Below are 24,358 nucleotides of genomic sequence, written 5' to 3' on the forward strand. Positions count from 1 at the left end.
AACCTTTCCTTAAACCTTTTACAAGCATTACACGCATTCGTCTTTTGAAAACACGCAGTTCAGCAACTCTTCCCTCGCCAGGTCTTTAACGTAAAAAATAATAAGATCTTCAGAACCAATAGTGAAGATGAGTATTTAGGGCGAGTAAAATGAGGGGGGAGGGGGGTTAAAACAGCCAGCATGAGCAGGCGCGGGTGAGCAGAAGAGGACAGGGCACTCAGCGTCGATGCCAGCGGGTCAGTGAATTGCCCGGCTTTAGTAAGATGGTGGTACATCTCCCCCTGAGCTGCATGGTCCAGGATAAGGCAGACATGTCTCTCGTTGAGGAAACAATGGCAGAGGAGATTTGGGTGCCTGTGAGGCGAAGCACAATATGGTCGGTTTATCACCTGTGGCTACTCCCAAAGCAAGCCCTGTGATGGCTCGCACTCAAATGTACACTAATAGCGTTGTAGACATGTGGAAGTCTTTTGGATAAACAATCCACATATAACATAAACGATCTAGCTGTCCAACAAATATGAGTGAAGTTAAAGTGCCGCGAACTTAAGTATAGCACTCAAAAACACAGGCTGATCGCAGACCGAACCATAGGAAACCGAACATACACTAATTCTAAGCCTTTACCCATTCCAAAGTGGCTGAGGTATTCCAGGTGTGATATAGAGCGTGCTTTAAGCATCCATTTCCACTGCTTTCACAGGGAAAAAAACAATGCAGTTATCGTACCCGCTGAGTAGTTTGTAGTAATTGAGTCAAGCCTGAAGGTAATGACTGTACTGTAATGGGCTGCAATAAAAGGCTTATCGAAAGGCTGCAGTCATTGCAGCCTTTCGATAATCGCAGTTTCTGGGGGAGTTTTAATCTCATAGCTTTAAAAGTCGGTTACGAAGCATGAGTCATGTGCAACTACAAGAACAAGCCTGTGATGTTTCCCTTCATATCAAAACTTAGGAAGCAAGTACACCAAACCACCTGTAGAATACGAAATTGATAACAATGCTAGCTAACATGCCATGTCCAGTACGTAAGAAAAATTCTGCCGTATGGTGACTGAAAAAGCGAACACATCAGCGGCATTAGCGTTCTCAAAAGTTGTCCTGTGAAAATGTTGGACCACAGAATGTTTGTGTACAAGAGTGGTGACTTTTCTGCAAGAAGCTATCATTCTTCACTTGTTGCCCAGCGGCATTTCAACCTAATATTGGCTGAGCTTCCACTGGGAAAAAGTAGAGGTCACAAGACAGATATGTCAGCACATTCCCATCTGTCTAACGCCGCAAACGAATAATACAAGTGCAAATTAACAAGACCGTCAGAAATCCATAAACAACTGCAGATAATAGGCGGACCCAGGATAAAAGGAAATACTAAGTACACCTAAAATCCAACAAAGATAGGATAACCTTGCATCAGCAATACAGCATGATGCATTGCCCTACAAGCTGTATTCTTGCCAGTGAAGATTGGAAACCGAGCAAACTCACCTCAATTGGGACTGTATCTCGATTTCTCGCACCAACTGGCGCTCCACTTTATCTCTATGCAGCTGGGATTTGGACATCACCTGCACGCACAACGGTGTTGTTGGTGACGTTTACCGTTTCTGATCACGCAAGGGTAGCGTTCGCTGAATAGTGGCATGACACATGGCATCTTTGTTCACTCAAATATAGATTCAGCACCCATTAGCCAAGTATTTTACCTCAGTGTAGTCGAGCCACAGACCAGGGGAGAGACCAGCATATTTCCGAACTGCAGGCTTAAAACAGCGCCATCGTAACGACAACGGGACTTTTGAAACCGTTTTAAACAACAATTTTGGCACTCGAGCAGCTACGAACGTAGCATAGAAGGTGAGAAACACCGGAGGAAAATGATGAATTATTTTCTAGGCGGCGATTACTTGTTGCCAAAAGAAAACAAACTTAAAATATTCCTTTTGTGGCCATCAAAGAAGCATTTTCAATTGCAGTAGCCTCAGAATGCAGCTTTAAAAGCGAAACACCGCATGAGATGAATGACGAATGACTAGCGTGGTGTGAATGCAAACTTAAACACGCATTAAAATTGTAAGCAAAAGTGGGATTCGAACGGATCTTTCACGCGCCTTAAAGCGGGGGTCCCACTTCGGCAGAGCAAATGCTCCATTGTAGGCTGTGCTAGTGCAGACAACAAGGCGATACCACTCTTACAGGAACCACGTTCGGAGCTGCTAACATTGCTATTACTTTTGTCAATATCCTTTCTTCGTTAGGTGGCGCACTTGGCCTCCTAATATTCGTCGTAAAATTATGAAGCGCACAAGGAACGAAATCTCGCTCAGGCTAGAGCTGATTGCACCTTAAGTAAGCGATTACGTGCACAATCCCCTTAAAGTTAATGAGTGCATCACTTCGTTTAGGCCCCTTTAGTATCGATGTATTGAATTTACACAGCTCTACTAGTCTCGTCTAAATGGTGTTATGTCATCATACCGACGTGCCCAAAGGTTACGCACAAACACATTAATCGCGATCATATCTTACATCTGTGCGGTTTGGATTGACTGCGGGCTGCTTAACAAATGGCACCAAGCGACTGCATGATCGGCGCCTACCACGCGATAGGGAACATCCAAAGATGCCTTTGTTGCAGAACCGGCACCGGCAAACTACGGAGCTTCTTTGCAGCTTCAAGCCACGTATTAAGCTCTAGTACCGATTCTATGGCTTTTCCCGAAACCATCTGTTCGTTTTCTTTTTACCCTAGTTACATGGCCGGCTTAACCACGGTTGCGCTTAACCGAGGTTACCGAACTTAACCACAGTTAATCGCCAATCGCGGTTCGCTGTTGTTACACAGCTTGCCGCCGCTTTCGGTTACGGCGGCCATTGCCAGCCAACGAAGCGATGAGGTGATCGGAGGAATGAAGCTGAATTACAAATTTATTTATAAAGTGGTTTATGGAGTGCCGTTCGACGACGCATCAACAGCACGGCCAAGCACCGCACGATTGCAACACTTTCTCGACCGCCGTAAACACCACCGCGATGGCCCCTCCTCCCAAGCACACCGTACGTGAACAAATCAACGGCACGGGGATCACTAGATCCGAAGTCAGAAATAAAGCGTGCTACAATGTGTCGGCGTCTGAAAACTGAGCCGAATATCAAGAGTGGATCACAGTTGCGGATCGCTTACCAGCAGCAACTTGCTGGTAAGAGCGATAACCGCGATACAAGCAAGTTTCTGCTCGGGCGACGACGAGCAGCTCCGTCAACACAGGTCGCCATAACCTCGGTTAACGACGCAAACCGAGATCGCACTTCACTTCACGAGCCCTTCAGCCACTGAGAGCCAGACTTCATTTAGGTGTGGTGCCATGAAGACGCGGCAGAGCAGGATCGAAATCATGTGTATGCCGCTACGAGCATATACCTTGCTGCCGTGCTGTCTGCCAAACCGAGACAAAATGAAAACAAATCAACACGAAGAGCATAAACAATTGTTATGGCTTTGTAAATACTAAGTAAGCAACTTTCAATTTATCGCAAAATATCACGTCAGAAACGTTATCTTTCTGCCGTTTATGTTCTGCGAAAGGCACAGCTAGAAATACCGATGCTTCCAGACCAGGAGTCTCAAACACGTGGCCCGCGGACTGCGAGCGGCCATCTGATATGTCTGATGCGAGCCGCCGGCTCCAAACATTTCAACCTTGATTACGAAAGTGCGTGCAGAGTTTTCGACTCAAATATACAGCAGCTGAATTTCGAATTAAACTTAAAAGGCTCCGTCCTAATAGAGGCATTGGCCCCTAATCTGCGTGAAGCATAAACGCACGTCGGCTGCCTTCAAAAGTGAGCCACAATAACTATGAGACGTTTATATGGCAACAGTCGCTCCCTTCGTGAGATTCCGGAAGCTCAACAACTGAAGGTGTGTTATTAACGTCAACCTATAGTTTTTTGCTAGTTGCAGTATATATCAAAATCACGCGAAAACACCCCTTAGCTTCATTGAAAGACAAAATCCACCTGATCGGAAAACCTCCTCGCCGTTTCAGGGGCTGCCTGGTTGTTAGTTCGAGTATTCGCGGCTGCTTGGTTGGTTTATTGGGTATAACGTCCCAAAGCTAGTTCAAGATTTCTTTCCGGCCATTAACCATCTTTCGCAGTTTCGCGTTGCGCCGCCGACACACCTGCCATACAAGCTTTCTTGGTCGGTATGAATGGGAAGGTTGTGGCTATGATTACATCGCTGCGTCGCTGAAAGGTCTTGTGTGCACTGCGGTGTTAACTCAGGAAGCATAGCGCAGGAAGAACGGAGAACGAGGACAACAGAGAACTTGCGCGTTGTCCTCGTTCGCAGTTCTTCCTGCGCTATGCCTCCCGAGTTAAGATGATTTACTAGCCGGCCCAAGCCTATTCTATTCTGCACTTCGGTGCTGTCGCGACGGCGTGATAAGGTGCCGGAGACAACAAAAACGAACGCTAAACGATTTCATTTTGTCAAGCGATCTGCGGTCGTAAACAAGAATGGTTTCAGCATGCCTTTGGATGAAGATCAATTACCGAACCATATCTGCGAAGTTCTAAGTACAGGTGCTAATCTATACGCCTCACGTGCTTGTAATGAGAATAGTATTGCAGCCGCTTCCTGCCGCGTGGCGCCAACCAAGAGTGGCCAGAGCCATTCGATCAGTGCTTAGAGTTTGGCGATGAGCGTCGCCTGTAATACCGGTTACGCGAAATGTGTTCACAGCTCCCTGGGGCAGGAATCAACTGAAATATAAAAACAAACTTAGGCGCTGATGTAGCAAAAAGAGCCGCGGATAAGATCACGTGTCTGCTTTTTAGCAAGGTAGGAATAAAAACAGCTGTTTTTTTTTTTTTTTTCAGAAAATGCTGCGCTGGCTTCTTCGCGTCGTCCTCGGCGTTGTGAAATAAAAATCGCAGGCATGCCGAGATGGCAGCTGGCAGCTGATCTGCCGGGAACCAATTAGTCTTAGGATTTTGCGACGTCATGACATTTAGCAGGAGATGAGAACTAGGGCTGGTTAATTTGCACAGGAGGCTGAAGGAAATCGAATACTCGAGGACCCTTGAATTCCGAGTCTGACATGCTACCCCTAAACCAAGCAAATAAGTTCGAACAGCTCTATTAAGCTCTACTTTATATACGCAAGGTGGCCTTTCACGCAATACCGTGCCTTACGACTTCATACTAAGGAATAATTTTGAAAGAACAAAGGCACGGAATAAAGGACTGGTTATTAACCATGCGACAAAGCGCATGAATGCGAGCGAAGAGATCTCAAGTGCAGCCGCGGACGGAAGGCGTTAATGCTATCGCGTCACGGCAATAAATCCGGAGCTTGAGTATCCACCTAAAATAATTGCTCCCGCATCACTTCACCGGAAATCAAATGCTACGGCCCCAGCGAAGTAGCCCTATTGGTGATCGGAACCTGAATTGCTAGAGCACGCATTCTACCGCCCCTAAGAGTTATGTGAAAACGCAAACAGGCCCCGCTACTCTAGTAGCTAGTTTAAATTCTGAGCTTACCTGCTCTGCTCGCAGCTTTCGACGCTGGTCCTGTGCACCGAGTGCAAGCAGAGGTGCTGACGCTCGAGCATCGCCTCGGGCTTCCTCCACAGAAGCTGTCCGTGGCGGTTGCTCCAGTTCGTTCAAAACGACCACGTCACGCCGAGTGCGACGAATGGATCCAGGTTCCCGTGGCCTAGAAACCATGCTCCGACCTCCCCACGAAGGCTCCAGGCCTGAACAGGCGGAGATGAGAGCGGGCGCGTTGTGGTAGTCGTGGGTCACCTCGTCAGCGATGGCCACGTAGCTGAACCCGTGAGGGGCAGCCGAGCACTTGGTTATGATGCGTTTCTTGAGCAGAAACCTGGATGTGAGGTGAGATCGGAATGAGTGCACCCCGGTAGCTACGGAATTAAGCTCGTCTTCTCGCTCGATCAGTCCGCTGCGATCTGACTCACCGCTGCTGCTGCCCCTACGCGAGCCACGTTCTGAATGCAGCACGTGCTGCTCAAATTCTCGCGATCTCTCTTCCTTTTTCCACTGCATCAATGCACCCGCGATGAAAATTTGAACCCACTGCCATTGAGTAGGTTGAAAGGGTTGAAAATGGGCCCTTTCTGTTTCCAGTACAAATGGTACTCTTTACATAGAGACACTGGAAAGATGCTGCGATTGTGAGGAAAAGAAAGTACGAAGCCCTCACGGTAGCTCAGCGGTTTAGGGGCTCGACAGCCGTGCCCAGGAGTGATGGTTGAATTCCAACGCGTTGGCCGCGTTCGGATGGAAGCAAAACGTAAAATGCACCCTAGGCATGTGCACTTCATGGCTCGTTTCCATCCGATCGCAAGTTAAAGCAAGCGAGTTAAAGACTTTACCCAAGAGATGCTATGCTCAATACCCAAACTTCTGCGCTCATCCGAGTTTTATCTAAGTTTGCTCGACGGTAGCCAATGAAAGTATAGATAGAGCGGAAACTGCGAAAGCGACAGACAACAAAATGTCGAGACAAAGCGATGCGGCAGCACCTTGCGCTTGCTGAGGGAAGCAACGCAACTCATCCGAAGCTTATTGTTATCAATGAATCATCATAATTACAATATTATGACTTACCCATTATCTGTCTGCACACTCGCTGGAAGCGGCTTACCACGCCTGGTTCGGGCGCGTCAAGAGTATGCTGTCCTTTTCGGTTATTACCTGTATCAACACGCGGAGACGAACATATGCACTCGGTGAATTATCGAGCTAACGTTTTTCCTTTGTTTCGAATAAGTTAAACATTAGCCTATAATATTACGAATGCTTTTCTTAATTGCTTGCTGTAGTTTGGAATGCAAGCAGCAGGTGATGTAGAGTGAATCGTGAGGTGAATTCCAAAACGTTGGCACTGTCTACCGCGAATGCGGACGGTGAGCCCCATGGCATTTGTAGGAGGGCGGTGAAGTAAAACGTGCCTAATCAAGGGTGCCGAACTTACGTCGAGTCTCGTAAAATGTTCTGCCCTCATGGGTGCTGCTGGGTTCATTCTCGGTGACTGCTTTCGCTTGAGGAGACTTTCGGTGTCTTTTAAAGGCTTAGTTCTTGTACTTTTTGTCTATGCGAAAAACCGACTGCGTAGCACAGTCATCTTCGCGATGCAAGGATAGTGTATTACTAGTGGCCGAAAGAACACACTTTGGAAACTATGCACTTTCGACTCCAAAAACACTTCCTGATTAAAACACGCGCTCGCGTTGAAACTTCGCACAGTCGAGGAATGATGTCGCCAAAATAATTAATGAAGGCCTTCTGTATGAACTGTATATCTCTAGAGCGTTTTTGCAGTGAAGGCTACGTGCTTGTGTCAGTAGCGAATTCAAAAGAAGCCGTTCATCGCTGATCGGAAGACCATGGACGTCATGACTGCTTTGGAGAAGTGCAGGTGCTTTGGCCCATAGCACCACTTCGTCACTCCAGTCCTGTGTGCTTAACGACTTGAAAGTCATTACAGCGGCAGGCCAATCGTGTTATGCTAATGTGCCACAGCGAATGCCATATGCCACAGTTACAGTGCAGTCTATAGCGTTTCTATGCCATCCAATCTCAGATAACAAACCAATATCAGTTGATGCTTCATAAGTCTTCGAGAAGTGTGATCACGTAGACTTGCCATTATGGCTGGTCCGTTTCCGCAGTTATTGTGGACGGAGGACACGGGTTTATTGTAGTCGACAACAACACTGGGCATGGCTCGACCGTAGCTTGTCCTGCTGCGATAGTAATAATGTGTGACGTTGCAGTTCGTGACAAAGCTGCGTTCAACGCCATCTGTAGCGCAACGCGCCCGCTGACTCCTCAGGCAGATCAATATCTTCACCACCATACGGCGCGTGCCTGCGCAGATGGGAACTGCCATTAGGTACCGTTTAGATCGCTGGCACACCCATCCAAACTAAAATCTGTATAAGACACTTTCATCGCTCTCAGTAGATACAGTCCAGCGGGGCACTTGTTTTCAGCTACTTTGTTCAGATTCTCTTGCCATTTTGTTTTCTTTCTTTGGCAAGATGCATGACCTAATTACCCCACATTTCTTTAAGCTGTCATCATGACTTATATCTGCATTGACGTGCAGCTAGCCTATTGCTTTTTAACGTGAGCTTGGCCTCAACATAGATACAGCATGCTTCCACGTCAGAGCACCCACAGTCAGTAAGTGCCGTGAACTCAACGCCAACATTGCCAACTCATCTGAAGAACCCTTTGTCGAGCAATATTTTGGCACTCCCGTTCACATGTAAACTGATTGGCACATCCTCTTCATCACTTCGTTTTCCTCGGCACTGCAGCCGTTCTTGGGGTCAGAGCAGTTTCTTAGCTTGAGTATTTAAAGTCATTTAGTCTACAGATAAAGCGCAAAAGCAGGAAGCGGAAAAGGTACAATTACACGTGCTCTTCCCTTCTGCAAAACTCGCCGCCCCATGAAAAGGGATACGCGGTCTCGTTCGGCGATCACAATATCTGACCCAGATGCTCACCGTACGATCTCTTGGTGCACAAGTTATCGAAGCGGCACCTCAAGGCGTTTTCTATTAATGTACGGCTGGCGTAAGAAAAGACTGAAACTAGTGCGAGCGTCGTGCGAGGGACGAAATAGCGGGAGTTCTGTTTGACGGTTTGGAACGCAGATTCACCACACACTCCCACGCTCCGTAAGATTGCGACCGGGACAATACGACCATAATATTAACACTCCGCGCCCGGGGAGTGAGTTATCGCTTTTACTAAGAAAAAGTCTGGCAGAACTCGTGAATTTCGAAAGCTGCTGAGTTTTACTGCGGACTGCCACGGCAGGGGCAGCAGCTGCGTGAGCAATCGCTCATGCTGCGGCAAACGAGGATGTGGCTGACGTAGAGTTTTAACGTCGTTTTCGCATGCTGTTGCACTGCCTGTGCGACGAGATAGACGACGATACAGACGACGTACCCGGTTTAGCGGCGCAGCGCCGCAGCAAAGTGGAAATCTGGAAAGGGAACGAGAGGGGGGAGGGGGATCCTAATAATGCATCTCGAGTGGGTGTCATCTGCTCGGCTTTTCTGCTTCGTTAGAAGCAACTGCGCGAATGAAGTTTTATGTCTAAGTTATGAGATAGTTTGTGATACAGGCGGTGTGCATATGGTTTTGATTGAAGCAAACTTGTAACCTTGCAATTACTGAGCTTGTACTGTGCTTCATCTGCGCCTACTGGCTCGTGGGGTTCCTTTCCAAATTTCTTAATGCACCGATTCAGTACTCATATATTTACCGATTGCAAATAATCATTGGGCGGGCTAAGTTGCTTATTCCAAATGTAATTCTTTAGAGATATTGTTATGCAGCGAATAAAAGCGAGTAGTGGCAGCAACTTGGGGCGCCGATGCGTAATAACCGATTGTGGCAGAGGTTGCTTCGCAATAATCAGAACAGCCTAGGTTGGTTGGTTTGGTTGGTTTGTAGGGTTTAACGTCCAAAAGCAACTCACGCTATGAGAGACGCCGTAGAAGAGGACTGCGGAAACTTCGACCACCTGGGGTTCTTTAACGTGCACTGACATCGCACAGCACACGGGCGCCTTTCTTTTCGCCTCCATCGAAAAGCAGCCGCAGAGGCCGGGATTCGATCCCGCATCTTTGGGAACAGTAGACGAGCGCCGTAACCACTGCGCCACCCCGGCGGGGCTCAGAACAGCCTAGTAGCAGCTAAGCGACGTTCACTGCATCGGCAGGAATAGGGGGCATGTCCTTTCCCTCTCTCGCTCTGTCGTCTCCTGGATCTTCCGGCGCAGTAGCTCTGGGCAGTAAGCGCTCGTGCAGTACTTTTAAAGAATTGACACTTGGGGCCACCAGCCAACTGATGCCTATTGCAAGCGGCGTTTTCGGCGTACTTATTGAAGACGTAGTGCATAAGCGATGTCTCGCTCAATGTTCAGACTGCCAGCCGAGCATTCTTGTATTAAGTTTCATCGCGGGCTTTGTTAGAAGTGTCGATGGCACGTGCTGTGAGCTAAGCTTCCCTCGAAATTTAAAGACTGGCATGGTCAATGAATTAAGCAGGTTACAATACATAAGCTAAGCCAACTGCAGGAAAAGAGAAATCCGCGTACATTATCTCACCTGATTTTTTTAACCCTGCCTAGGCGCGGAACCAAATAAATAAATCCCCTATTGCAAAGGTAAACCTCTTAGAAATTGAAAACGTTAATTATTTACTACTTACTGAGGATTCCGATAGCTCATCGTATACACAAAATGTTTCTCAACTCTGAAGCTGACTGTCACCATATGCTGAACACTGCTTTCTAGCCTTATTGTGGACTTGCGGAAGCAGACAGGGATTTATTGCCACTATTATAGACGTCTTCGAAGGGCTGTCTACATGACTGCGCTCACCTAACCTGCAAAGCCATCGCTCCATTCCAATCAGGCGCGTAGTCTGCAGGGTCACGTGGCAAGAGGGGCACTGTCCGCCATGAAATTATGGCTTGTAATAAAATCCATCCGAGCTAATCAGGCTGGCCTAACATTCCTCCGTGGCACAATGCAAAATTTTATAAAGTGACAAATTGTACTAAGGCGCATACCGTTCACATCTTGCAGACTTTAAAAGGCTTGTAATTTACTAAAGAGAGCGCAATAAAAACGCGATATTTCTTCCACAGTTTACACCAACTAATGCACTTTGTGGAACGACAAAGAATTGAATGAATGCCCCGAGAGTGTGATGACGTGCGTCGTAGTTTGTGGAATGACCACAAAGACCTTGAAGGAAGCCCAAGTGGAAGGCATGCCAAGTGCTGAATTTCATATCTTAATACAATTGATGTGTCGCCAGGGCTCAGACTAGAACTCGAGTTTAGCCAAGCTCGGTGCATTCCGCATGGCTTCTCAGGTCGTCTGAATTTATAGAAAGAAATTTCCAATGTTGAGAAACGAGCTTATCGCACAGGTGACCTTAATATGCATGACCCAAACAAATCAAGCTTTCAAGCGTTTTAACAGCTGTATAATAGAAAACTAAAGCAAAATAGTGATTAAAATATCTCGTTTGCTGACACTTATCACCGGTTACGGGGGTTTTAGTCCCACTGTGAAACGGGGGGGGGGGGAAATATTTTTGCTTTTTTTTTCACTTACCTTTTTTTTTCCAAACTTAGTGAAGAATCTCTCATTTGAAGCAACTGCTATTATTTCACGGCAGCTTTATAAGAGGTTTACGTAGAGGAAGGGTCGGAGTCAGAAGTAACAAACAAAACAAACTTAATGCACAGCAAGAGACGATACAGAGGAACACACAAACACTAAAATTGCACAGACGAGAGGTTCACAGAAAACTAACGCTAAGCATGCAACTACAGAGGTATTCAATAACACAGAGGCTTTACAACACAGATCAAACACGAGAGAGACACAAACAAACACCAAATTGTTCACCGGGCACTGTTGCAGTCCGACGCCTCGAGAGTCGCGATGTGGCCGCCATACAAGACGAGCGCCGCTCCCTCGCAGGTCCGTGTGCTTGCCATCAGCGGGTGATCCCCGGGAGTCCAGTTGTCGCACTTGCGAACACGCCGCAACCACTGACTGACTGACTGACAACATAAGCGGCGCGGCCTCCATAAATAGCGAGCGCCGCATCTGTCTGTTAAGCCACGCTAAGGCTAACGCGCACACACACTTAGCTTCGCTGGTTAGAGCGCTCCCTTTTCCTCCCGTCGAGCCATGCGTCGTGATTGGCTGGGTCCCGTAGAATTTTCTGGAGACGTCTGGCATTTTTCGGACTGATGAATCACCGTCATCGCCGGGCGATGAAAAAGGGGGTGACGGCAAAGTGTACAAAGCTACGCTCTCTCTCGCGCGGGAAAGGAGGTTTTTCTAGATCCTTGTGGAAGTTTCGATGCGGCGACGCGCGGGCGTCGCGCCGCGCCGGCTTAGTAAAAATGTGCGCCAATTTCGTGACAGCAACATCAAGGAGGCAACATGTCCTGACGACCCAGATCGAAGTTCCGCGCTTGTGCGCTGCAGTGAACCTGAAAAGGAAAGGGGAAGGCGAGGAAAGCAAGGCCCCGTGAAACCAGATGAAAAGCCCCGAGAAAAGAATAAAGAAAAGGAAACACCTCAGGAGAAAACCGAAAAGAAAGAGACGACACAGGAAATAAAGTCAGGAACGCCTAGGCCGTCATTGATGCAGGTAGCCCAAGTTATTCTCCTGCTTATGGGGCATTACTTCGAATATTTAACTTTCAGCGGAAGTAATACCGGTGCATAGGAAACAGCACTAATACAGTGATTCTTTTTGTTGGTTTGCGCGCGTTGGCGTAGGTTCCCGTGTATCCATTGGCGTTACTGGTTGTAGGGGCATTTATCGGCACACATTGGTTGTGTCATTTGCTAGGTTGCTATCAGCCATGCCATAAGGAATATGCAGTAGCCCGATCTAGGAACATGGAAGCACCTCAATTGCGAGTGGCTAGAGCGAAGGCAGAATCCCTGGCGGACAGAAGCGTTTCATGCACTGATCACAAGTTGGAATAACGCTCGGAAATTTAGGTTTGGACTGGAACCCACGAATGAGGGAACATGAAAACCTTGTATGTTATTTATATTGTACGCTGCCTCACGGCGCGTGGGGTAGGAATCAAAGTGCAGTAATCTGTACTTGAAAGTTTTCATGGTTGAATTCGTGTGACTCTTGTTGTAAGAGTGCATCGCAGTGTGGCCGAGTAGCGACATATGTTGAAGGTATTTGGAGTTAAAGTGTCATGTTTATGGTGGCATGTCATTGCGTTATGACGTGAAAACTCAGTTGAGTTCTTGCCGCTTATGTTGAACATCAAAGCATGTGCGTGATGTGGACATTTGCCCGTAAAGTTTGTGAGCGCATGCATGTGCGCGCGATGTTCGTGTGTATTGAGAATATTGTAGGACAATATTTTTTAAGGGAGGGGCAGTGTCACAAAATCGGCGCACACTTTTATCAAGCCGGCGCGGCGCGAGGCCCGCGCGGCACCACATCGAAGGGTCTACAATGTTCGGGAAAAGTCTCCTTTTCCGCGCGAGTGAGCGCGTAAATTTGTACGCTTCACCGTCACCCTCTTTCTCATCGCCCGGCGATGACGGCGATTCATCAGGCCGGAAATGCCAGACGTCTCCAGAAAATTCTATGGGACCTAGCCAATCACGACGCGCGGCTCGAAGGGAGGAAAAGGGAACGCTTCAACAAGCGAAGCTAAGTGTGCGTGCGCGCTAGCCTTGGCGTGTCTTGACAGATGCGGCGCGCCCTATTTATGGAGGCCGCGCCGCTTGTGTAGTCAGTCAGTCAATCAGTGGTTGCGGCGTGTTCGCAAGTGCTTCGGCTGGACACCCGGGGATCACCCGCTGCTGGCAAGCCCACGGACCTGTGAGGGAGCGGCGCTCGTCTTGCACGGTGGCCACATCGTGACTCTCGAGACAGATGACTGCAGCAGTGCCCGGTGAACAATTTGGTGCTTGTTAATGTGACTCTATCGTTTTTGTTCTGTGTCTAAGCCTCTGTGTTATTGAATACCTCTGTAGTTGCATGCTTAGCGTTGGTTTTGAGTGAACCTCTCGTCTGTACATTTTAAGTGATCGTGTGTATTCCTCTGTATCGTCTCTTGCTGTGTATAAAGTTTGGTTTGTTTGTTACTTCTGACTCCGGTCCTTACTTTGGCTTGAACCGACGAAAACTGTGCACCAAACGGCCACCCCCTTCGGTCACTACAAGGTAGGTCAGTTCTGGCTGAGCTTGCCACGCAAGTCGAGGGCATCTCCTTTGCGACCGGAACAGCTACCCACACTCACTCTAAGGGTGTCTGGGAGTGTGCGTACCATTAAGAGCGTATCGTTAATAATCCTCTTATTATTAACGGGTGACACAGCCATGTCACTCGCCGCGGTGGTTCCGCAAACGATGCCGCCGCCAGCGCGCGCTCTTTTCCGCAGTTCTATATCGCAGCTGTAACCGCCGCGCATGCGCTCTCCAGCTTTCAGACCACGTGAGTCGATGCGCACTTATCCGTGGTTTAAAGAGAAGCGCACCACTCGCCTAAGCAGTGCGCGCTTGGCCGCGTATCCGAGCGAAGCTGGGCCATATTGGAACGTTACACAGAGGACCTTGCAACTTTGTCAGCAAGCGACATGCCTTCGCTGCATAACTAGGTTTAGAAGATTTAAAATGCCGGCAATTTTTTTTGTAATCGCCTCATTCACTGCACCAGCAATAGATAGTTTTCACCCGATGACATTTGCGCTATGAGGGTGAACCAAGCATAGTTTCGGCAGCGCTCCAACGCACAGGTTTCGATAATCGAATAGGCAAAACGCGCACCTTCTCCCAGTTCTGCTCAACCCACTCATCTCGCTAGCGTAGCGGCTGTTGTGACATCGGTTTATTTATATATACCGCGTAACATGCTTTTAATTATGGGTATTCATGTAGTGTATGCTGCCTTGGCAAATATATGAAAAACTATCGGAAATGTTTTCTTCTAATCGCAGTCAATTATACTTGTGATTCGATTCTTCTTTAAAATCTCGTAATATCTTTTCGTTACTTACAGCCGCGAGTTTTTATTAGTTCGCAGGCAAGTTCGTGTAAAATGCATTGCTCGATGTTTGTTGTTGTAGCTTATTCCATCGTTCTGATCAATAAAGCCAACATTGCCGAAAACGAAGAAACACTGCATGTACCCAATTGGCAATTTAGAAAAAGAATAAAATTTAAAGCTTCTGAACATCTTGGTACGCTTCACTACAGGGATGAATTTGCAATATACATTTTCTCAGTTATCTTTTTGGAATATAATTCCATTTGGCGCTGCCAAAGTTGGCAAAACAGTAGCGTACATGAGCAAATAAGTGCACTTATTCCTGAGCCAGAAGCTCGAAATATGTTTTTCAGGGCCAAAATAATGGCATGCCCCATCTCTCCAGTCGTCGAGCAATCAAATGCAAAATAATATGTAAATACAAGGTTTCATTCAGCCATTCATTTTATGATCATGTAATAATTACCTCTGTTTGAGAATCAAGTTGGCTTTCTCACAGTGCTAGCGTACTAGTGGAGAAGCCAGCTTTGGCAAGAAGTTAGGCAGTGCTTTGTGAGGAAGGGAGGACTCGACTGCCCACGGGGACAGTGTTTCGGGCATTCAACTGCGCGATGTGTGGACGTGGGTTCTAATTCAGCCACTGTATCGATGCTCCAATGAAACGCGAAGTGATCCCGTGTGCATGTGCTGTGGGATGTCAGCGCAAGGTAAGAAAGCTCCGGGTTGTCGAAATGAACCCGGAGCTATCAGCACCCTTTAATGCCGAAGTATCCATCTGGAGACTGCTACCACGAGACAAATATCGTCTTGCTCGATTTTCGGATCAATTCAAGTCGGGCAAATATGTCTGCAGTGTATACGTCCAGGAGACCAATCACCAAACCGGCGCGAATTTCAAAAGCGGCGTACAGAAACTCGACACACAGGTTACAATAATTGGACCAAAATTTCTACCCAAGTACAGTGTACAGCACCCGGGCTTATTCGCAAGCTTAATTTCTCCCGGGCCTACCTATGATTTTTGAGCCTGGTCATCCGAAAATTGACCTCGCTTAAATGGTCCCAACTGATATCCAAGTACAAAATTGGCCGTGTCTTGTTCTATGGTCCCCATCAAGTTTAGCCCACCCAAAAAATTTGGCTTGGCTAATTCGAAAATTGATTCCGCCAAACTGAACCAAAAATTGATATCAAAGTGTGATGTACTGTGCCAAGATCTATGCTCGCACCAAATGTGAACCCGAACCGCCCAAAAATATTTTTCACGGGTCTCCCAAAAACTGATGAAGATGAATGCGTTGAGCCGATAGTGCTTTCGCGTGAGTTACCGGCGTAACCACGGTGAACCGATGTATTTTATTACGCAGCTCTTATGAATTTTTGGCGGTTGAGACGCGTCACCGTTGATGTTAGCTTAACAGAACGAAAGAGAGTCGCGAGTTACGAGAGAGTCATGAGCCACAGGGAATTTCTAAGAAGACAAAAAAGAGCTCACTCATGTCTTCTTTCACTACTGAGAAATTCTCGTTGACGCATGAGAATAATGTTGCGTAACTGCACATACACACTTGCATACATACATACATACATACATACATACATACATACATACATACATACATACATACATACATACATACATACATACATACATACATACATACATACATACATACATACATACATACATACATACATACATACATACATACATACATACATACATACATACATACATACATACATACATACATACATACATACATACATACATACATACATACATACATACATACATACATACATACATACATACATACATACATACATACATACATACATACATACGTAACATCTAAAATATTTTACTTGCATATATCGCGAAAACGCTGACACAGCTGCTCTACAATTTTGCATTAGAGAGTATCCCAATATCATCCTTAAAACATTTTTTCAGTCTACTGCTGCGCGGGCTTCTTATGGATGGAGAATTTTCAATGGAGGAAATCGGCGAGGTGGGTTTGTTAAGATTTATTGTGTTTTCTTTGGGGGCGGGGGAAGGTGAATGGTGAGTGAAACTTAATGTTATACATACATACATACATACATACATACATACATACATACATACATACATACATACATACATACATACATACATACATACATCTAAAATACTGTGCTTCCATATATCGCGAAAATGCTGACACCGCTGCTCTCACATTTTGCATTAGAGAGTATCCCAATATCGTCTTCAGATTATGTTTTTCAGTCTACTGCTGCGCGGGCTTCTTATGAATGGAGAATTTTTAATGGAGGAAATAGACGAAGTTGGGTTTGTTGAAATAATGTTTTTTCGTTTTTTTTTGGGGGGGGGGGAGGGTGAATTGTGAGTGCAGCTTAATGTTATTAGGGGGTGGGGGTGGAGGTGTGATGTGTTTATTGGAAGGAGGCTCGTAGCTTGCACATGCATTTTTCCCAGTGGATGCCAGGATATTGCACCCAACAGATGGCTGTGCGGAACCTGTGGAGATCCGCTTCGACGAAAGCTGATTGTTCTGGCGCATATTTTCAATAGCAGTTGAATAAGAAAGCATTTGCGTTATGTTTATTTGCGCAGTACGAAAGCTCACACCAGCCGCGACCTACTTTTGTTCTGATAAGAAAATTATCGGTTCATATCAGTTGTTCACGCCCTAATCTCATTCATGCAAAAAAAATGGCAGACATTTGACTTATATTCGGCATGCATAAAATGTATAAATCGTATTTTCTGACAATATATGGCCACATGAAATTATGTCGCTAAAGCGATGATGGGACAAGTTGAGATCACTTATAAAAACGCCAGCAGATCTCGACTCTGCTGTACATCGCAAGTGCTAAGCATAACACTGTTGTGTAGTGTCTGACACGCCTGAATAACGGAGTCGCAGATGATCTCGAGCACGTCTGAGCGTGGAGTCCCTCGTTGTCTACACTTTCTGCAAACGTCTGGCTTAGGCATGGTCATGTGTGCCTATTAAAATATGCAGCTTTGTAGAGTGTGCATTTCTCAAATTTTGCCCCTGATTGCAGAAATCAAACAGCGCAAAATTAAGTATGGCCTCTGTAATATTTGGTAATCTTGAAGGTCACAGTGAAAAACGAAGAGTCGACTGCACTCTTCGAATGTCTTGTGCATTTGTCTGGGAGGCACAAGGACGCGCTACGCCTTTCTAGCTTGATGCAACTACCTGTTCAGTAGGGCAGGGGCAGCCTTTTTTTTTTGCGATGTTTATCGCCTCTGGGCATAACAAGATTGTTATGAAGGATGAAATAATAATCAAATATATGAAAAAAAGAAGGTTGGCGTATGTTGATGAGAGGCAGTTCATGTCAGCCGAGGACATCATTTGATAACTACTTCGACAAAGGTGACGCGGTAGGGAAAAAACGAAGTTGAAGCAGGCGCTTTACCTGTGACGGTAGCTGAGCCAAGGAAGAAGAAGAAGAAGAAGAAGAGAGGAAGGTCAAACAGGAAAGCTCGGTTTGTTGCTTACTACTGTGCTTTTGTGCTGGTGAGTTGTTCTGCTGTCTTCTCCTGACTGCTGGATCCTGTCTTGTCGGCGAGCCTGACCGTTCTCTCCGGTGAGGCCATTTCACGTCGGGGATTGGCCAGTAGTTGTTTTAAACCGGAATTAGGTTTCATGTACAATTAGGCCTATAATGTCTCTAGCTTCCCCAGGTGGGAGTTCGGCATCCTCGTTTGCCAGTCTGCCAGCCCAAAGCTTGGACTTGGAATCTTTTGGAAGGAATGGAATAAGCATAATACCGGTGGCATTTGTAACAATTTGGGATGGAGCCCTGAAGTTGAAAAATCCAAAAATAATCCAGGAGCAGCTAAAGGCTGTCACCCCCACTACCTAGAAATCTCTGAGGTGCGTCCATTTGGCAGAAGCGGTATCCTCTGTGAGTCCTCGAGTATACAGTGTGTGTCGGACTTGCTCCGATGCACATCGTTTGCATCATAGCCAGTAAAGCCTTTTATACCTGAACAACTGGCATGTGCAAAAGGTATTATACGCGGCGTGGATTCGTCGGCTTCTCCGCAAGAAATGATCGAGGAATTTATTGGCATCTTATCACTATTCCGTTGCAGCAGGAATGTTGGTGACTCCTGGGTGCCGACAGAATCGATGATAGCGACGTTTGTAGGGGCTAACTGTCCACAGAGATTCGGGTATGGCCCATTGTGTACCGTGTAGATCCCCTGCAGCCTCGCCCTTTGCAGTGGTAAAACTGCTGGCGATTCGGTCACAGCAGCAAGCCATGCAAATCCGGAACATGCTGCAGACTGTGCGGAGACGACCATTCATTTGGCATGTGTACGTCTGCTGTGGTAATTTGCACACTATGTCACGCAGATCACCCTGCTGATGATGATGCAAGCCCAGAACTCGCAGATGAGCAAACTGTTCTCGACATTATGCAGCATAAGAAGTGTTTTAGAGCAGATGCCTACGCACAGCTGGACCATAAGAGGAATTCGTAGCCGCTTGTGCAAAAACATTAGCTTCGGATCTGGAAACAGGCATGACAAAGTCGGTTGTCTCAGCTGTAGAGAAATCACTTGAGAGTTTCTTCGAGCACATGTTAAGCACGTTTACAAAAGCTGTGTCACAGGTCATAGCTATAAAGATTGGTTCTACCGAAATTGCAGCTTTGCAAGTTGGCAACCCTGGTATAGCTGAATGCCATGCTCCTGTGGTTGCTAGGGCCTCTGTTGACGGAGTTTCTACCCAGACGACGCCTACTCCTTTTTATTTAATGAAAGTACAGGGTCAGGGCCCTGTGGATACTCACGTTTCCACCATTTACACATTGGATGTAGAGATGACATGTTCATCCATGAAGCGCCGCGCTTCTACCTCTCCCTCAAAATCCGCTCATTCTAACACTAAAAGTAAAAAAGGCTCCCCTAATCTTCAGTATAATACTGATATCTTGAAGCAGGCTGTTACAGCCTCCCGCATTCTACAATCATCATGGCGGGATTAAAAGTACTGCAGTGGAATTGTCGTTCAATTGCATCTTCGTTTCACGATTTGAAGAATCTTATTTCAAATTTCAATCCAGACATACTTTTATTACAAGAAACTTAGCTTTTGCCAAATTGGCTATTTTCTCTAAATATTTTAGAACTTTTAGATCAGATCGCACTAGCGGCCGGGGTGGCGGCTTGCTAACATTAATTTCGTCAAAGACATTTCATCGGGAAATAGTGTCACACAAAATTCTGCGACAAGACAGCGAACTGCTTACAGTTGATAACGCAATTCCACAGTGTTCTCCTCTCACTATTGCAAATGTCTACTTCCCAACAGGTGTCCGTACAACAGATTGTTTAAGTGATCTATTGAGTTCAACCAACAAGACTGATTATTGCTGGCGATTTTAATTGACACCATGTTATTTGGGGTTACAGTTCAGATATATGTGGGCAGCGGCTTTGGAACAGGATATCTGTAAATGATGTACGTTCCTTTAATAGTCCAGGCATAACCTACCTGCGAGCAGGTTCTAGGTCGGTAATTGATTTAACGTTAGCAGCAAATGGATTTAGGGTCTCATTATGGGCTTCGGTGGATTGTGGTACATCTAGCGACCACTTCCCAATTATGTTTAATGTAGTATCTGCTCCCCTTAGAGTAATTACTTGTGAAGAAAAGTTTGTCACTTGACTGAAGATAAAGCGCACGGGAAGACACACACAAGAGAAGAAAACACAGGACAGGCGCTAACTGACATCTGGTTTATTGCAGCATTAACAGCAAATATATGCTGAAAAGGGGTCATGCGCAGTACATAACAATAACATAAAGACAGAGAAAAAAAATATAAGGAATATTACAAAACATGATCAAGGAATTTCACAAAACCCGATCAAGAAAACTGATCTCTGCCTTCCAGAGCCGCACCGACGTATCGCTGACACACCTATCTCCCCTTTTCCCGATATGGAATGCCTCCAAAAGCTCACGCGCTGTCTTATCACGGCCTCTGCCCAGAATCTTAATGTCAGCCAGACGCGGCTCGCACGCCGTGCAGTTCGCGCAATGCGCTGCCAAATTTGTCCCTCCACTCCTTACAGCCCGCAAATGATCCCCTGCTCGATCATTATTACAGCGCCCGGTCTTGCCAATGTAGGCCTTCCCACAGGTCAGCGGGATCTCATATACGACCCCCATGCAGCAGTCGACAAACCGCTTAGCATGTTTTTTCTCACAACCGCTCGATTTTCCAACACGCGAAATGCGTGAGCAAAGCTCCGCCATCTTCTTCGGAGCGGAGAACACCACCGGCACGCCATGTCTGTCTGTTCGCCACTTTCTTCACGTGGTGCGCAACCATATGCATATACGGTACCACAACAGGTTTAGCCGTATTTCTCACCGGAGCAGTTTTCTTCCCAAACATGGCTCGCTTGGTTTTCCGGAGCAGGGCTTCCGTCACTGACATAATGGCCGCGCAGGGGTAACCAGCAGACAGCAACCGCTGTATTTGCCTATTAAAACTCGACTGCACAGCATGCGGGCACGACTTCGTGAGGGCAGACCCTAAGCATTGGCTAGCGATAGCTCTTTTAACAGTTTTAGAATGTGCCGAAGAGTAGGGCAAAAGTTGTTTCTGTGCCCGCGGAGCGTACGACCAACAAACATGACCAAACACAAACATGACCGCCTGGATACTTTTGAAAAGTTTTTTTAAATTGTTGAGGTCCGAGCTGTGGCGACAGGTGCGAAGATATCAGGACCATTTGCGGGCCCTGTGTTATGCGTTAGACCCTGGTTGGTTAGCCGAGATCAAGCTACGTGCCATTAGACGCCATGCGGCTAATCTGACGGAATTCCTCTGGGCCCAGACCTTTAACCAAGCCTAGCATTCGACTGAGGGCAGGCAGAGCTGTGTTTGTCGGGCTACTGATGTGGCAGTGGTTGGTGATGCGATGTTGCCGGGGGACGTTTCCAATATTTTAAGCAAGGGTCCCAAATTCTGTCAGGAACCAAGTGTACCGGGCCATGAATTGCTCGCGCTTAATCGGCAAATAGCTAGGAAGGCTGCAGGAGAAGACCAAGAAAGATGCCTACTTGATGGTGTGGACGCGCTGATGAAAACTGCCAGGTCCTCCGCGGGCCGTTCCAAGGATGGGTGGGGGAAGGTTGTATCCTTCTTCCAGCACAATAAGTTACGACTGCTTCAGTCGGACAAGGAAGGAGGCTTCGTGGCGTTGACTGAAGAGGAATACCATAGGAGAGCGCAAGATGCGATCCCCAAGAATTTCGAGGAAGTAAAGTCCAGCGCCACTAGAGTGAAGGGTAAAGCGGCTGCCCTGTGCAAAGACTTGGTTCTCGACATGTTAGCAAATGATATTGTTAGTACTAGGTGCAATGCCCTCTCAGTGTTTTTACGGCTAAAACACATAAGCTGAATGTGCCTTTTAGGTCTGTTGTTAGTGAAAATGGTACTTGGCAGCATGTATTAAGCAAGTACCTTCAGAAGCATTTAAATTCACTGCAGTTTCAAGACCCATTTTTAACGAAGAATTCGAATGAAGTGGTGAGCTTTCTCGAGGATAATACGTCGATTGGCTATGTATTCTCTGCACACGTGGAAGATTTATATTATTCGGTGCCTCATGCTGCCCTGTTCGTTGCTGTGAGAGATGCTATTGAAGAAACTGGGGTTGTACAATTTCAGAACTCTAGTGGTCTAACAGTGGATAATTTTATACGTGTGCTTGAGTTTTATATTGGTGTTACGTTTATCTCTTTTGAGAACAGATTTTATCGCCAGAAACAAGGGATATGTATTGGTTCTTGTGTTGCCCCGGTTCTTTGTAATGTGTTTTTAGCTTTTGTTGACCGCGCCCTTGAGCAGAGCTTTAATGGGAAAGGTGTGCTAAAGGTATTTCGGTACGTGGATGATTTTCTGATTGTTCTTAACAAGCTACCAAACTCGACGTACACTGACGCGGTGGGTGGGATTTTGGACAACTTTGGGCAGAATGGGAGAGGTCTGGTTTTCACTCATGAACTTCCTTCACAGGGTTCATTGCAGTTTTAGATATTAACGTTACTTTAGGGAATGGTCATGTTTGTTGATCGTACGCTCCGCGGGCACAGAAACAACTTTTGCCCTACTCTTTGGCACATTCTAAAACTGTTAAAAGAGCTATCGCTAGCCAATGCTTAGGGTCTGCCCTCACGAAGTCGTGCCCGCATGCTGTGCAGTCGAGTTTTAATAGGCAAATACAGCGGTTGCTGTAAGCTGGTTACCCCTGCGCGGTCATTATGTCAGTGACGGAAGCCCTGCTCCGGAAAAACCAAGCGAGCCATGTTTGGGAAGAAAACTGCTCCGGTGAGAAATACGGCTAAACCTGTTGTGGTACCGTATATGCATAAGGTTGCGCACCACGTGAAGAAAGTGGCGAACAGAAATGGCGTGCCGGTGGTGTTCTCCGCTCCGAAGAAGATGGCGGAGCTTTGCTCACGCATTTCGCGTGTTGGAAAATCGAGCGGTTGTGAGAAAAAACATGCTAAGCGGTTTGTCGACTGCTGCATGGGGGTCGTATATGAGATCCCGCTGACCTGTGGGAAGCCTACATTGGCAAGACCGGGCGCTGTAATAATGATCGAGCAGGGGATCATTTGCGGGCTGTAAGGAGTGGAGGGACAAATTTGGCAGCGCATTGCGCGAACTGCACGGCGTGCGAGCCGCGTCTGGCTGACATTAAGATTCTGGGCAGAGGCCGTGATAAGACAGCGCGTGAGCTTTTGGAGGCATTCCATATCGGGAAAAGGGGAGATAGGTGTGTCAGCGATACGTCGGTGCGGCTCTGGAAAGCAGAGATCAGTTTTCTTGATCGAGTTTTGTGAAATTCCTTGATCATGTTTTGTAATATTCCTTATATTTTTTTCTCTGTCTTTATGTGATTGTTATGTACTGCGCATGACCCCTTTTCAGCATATATTTGCTGTTATTGCTGCAATAAACCAGATGTGAGTTAGCGCCTGTCCTGTGTTTTCTTCCCTTGTGTGTGTCTTCCCGTGCGCTTTATCTTCAGTCAAGTTACAATGCACCATCTAGCCCAACTTCAAGTTTTGTTAAAAAAGCTTGTCAAGCATGAATTCTTTAAAAAGTTTGTAAATTCCTATTTTTCCTCCATAGCATCATCTGAGCATTCTGAACGTGCTCAACAAGAACTTTCTTCTCTGTTAGATGCCACTGAGCATTCAGTGTTCACTGTCAAATCGTCTGTCCCTAACAAAGGATGAGTATAACGGTAATAGGAATAATTATCTAATCCAATTAATCGGAAGGCATTGTATAGGTTCATGGAACGCAACCAAAGTTCATCACCAGATGTAACCTAGTCAGAGGTGTTATCACCCAATGAAGAAAAAGATAAACTTGAACAAACTGCTAATGGTCTTGCTATTTGCTTTCAAGCGCAAACAGTGGTTCCACTATTTCGACCTACGCCACGCGCTGATTTCATTGCAGTTGAGCCATCGGAATTGCATTGTATAGCGGCTGCGCTGAAACCTGCAGCTCCTGGGTGCGACGGTATTGCAGTCGCTATGTTGAAAGCTTTAGTGCAAGATCACAACTCGGAAGTGTTGAATATTGTTGATTTTTTTTCTGGAAACTGCTTGGTTACCTGAATACTTGAAAGTTGCTAAAATTATACTAATCCTCAGAGAT

The 24,358-nt window shown here is 46.5% G+C and overlaps 1 pseudogene; it reads left to right on the forward strand.

Moving 5' to 3' along the window:
• Positions 1-21,590: 21,590 nt before the first annotated feature.
• On the forward strand, positions 21,591-23,024 carry LOC146184740 (uncharacterized; annotated as a pseudogene).
• The last annotated feature ends 1,334 nt before the right edge of the window (positions 23,025-24,358 follow it).

Source organism: Amblyomma maculatum, chromosome 7, assembly GCF_055883805.1.
Source record: "Amblyomma maculatum isolate TAMU_Amacu chromosome 7, ASM5588380v1, whole genome shotgun sequence".
In the NCBI taxonomy this organism is placed as follows: domain Eukaryota; kingdom Metazoa; phylum Arthropoda; class Arachnida; order Ixodida; family Ixodidae; genus Amblyomma; species Amblyomma maculatum.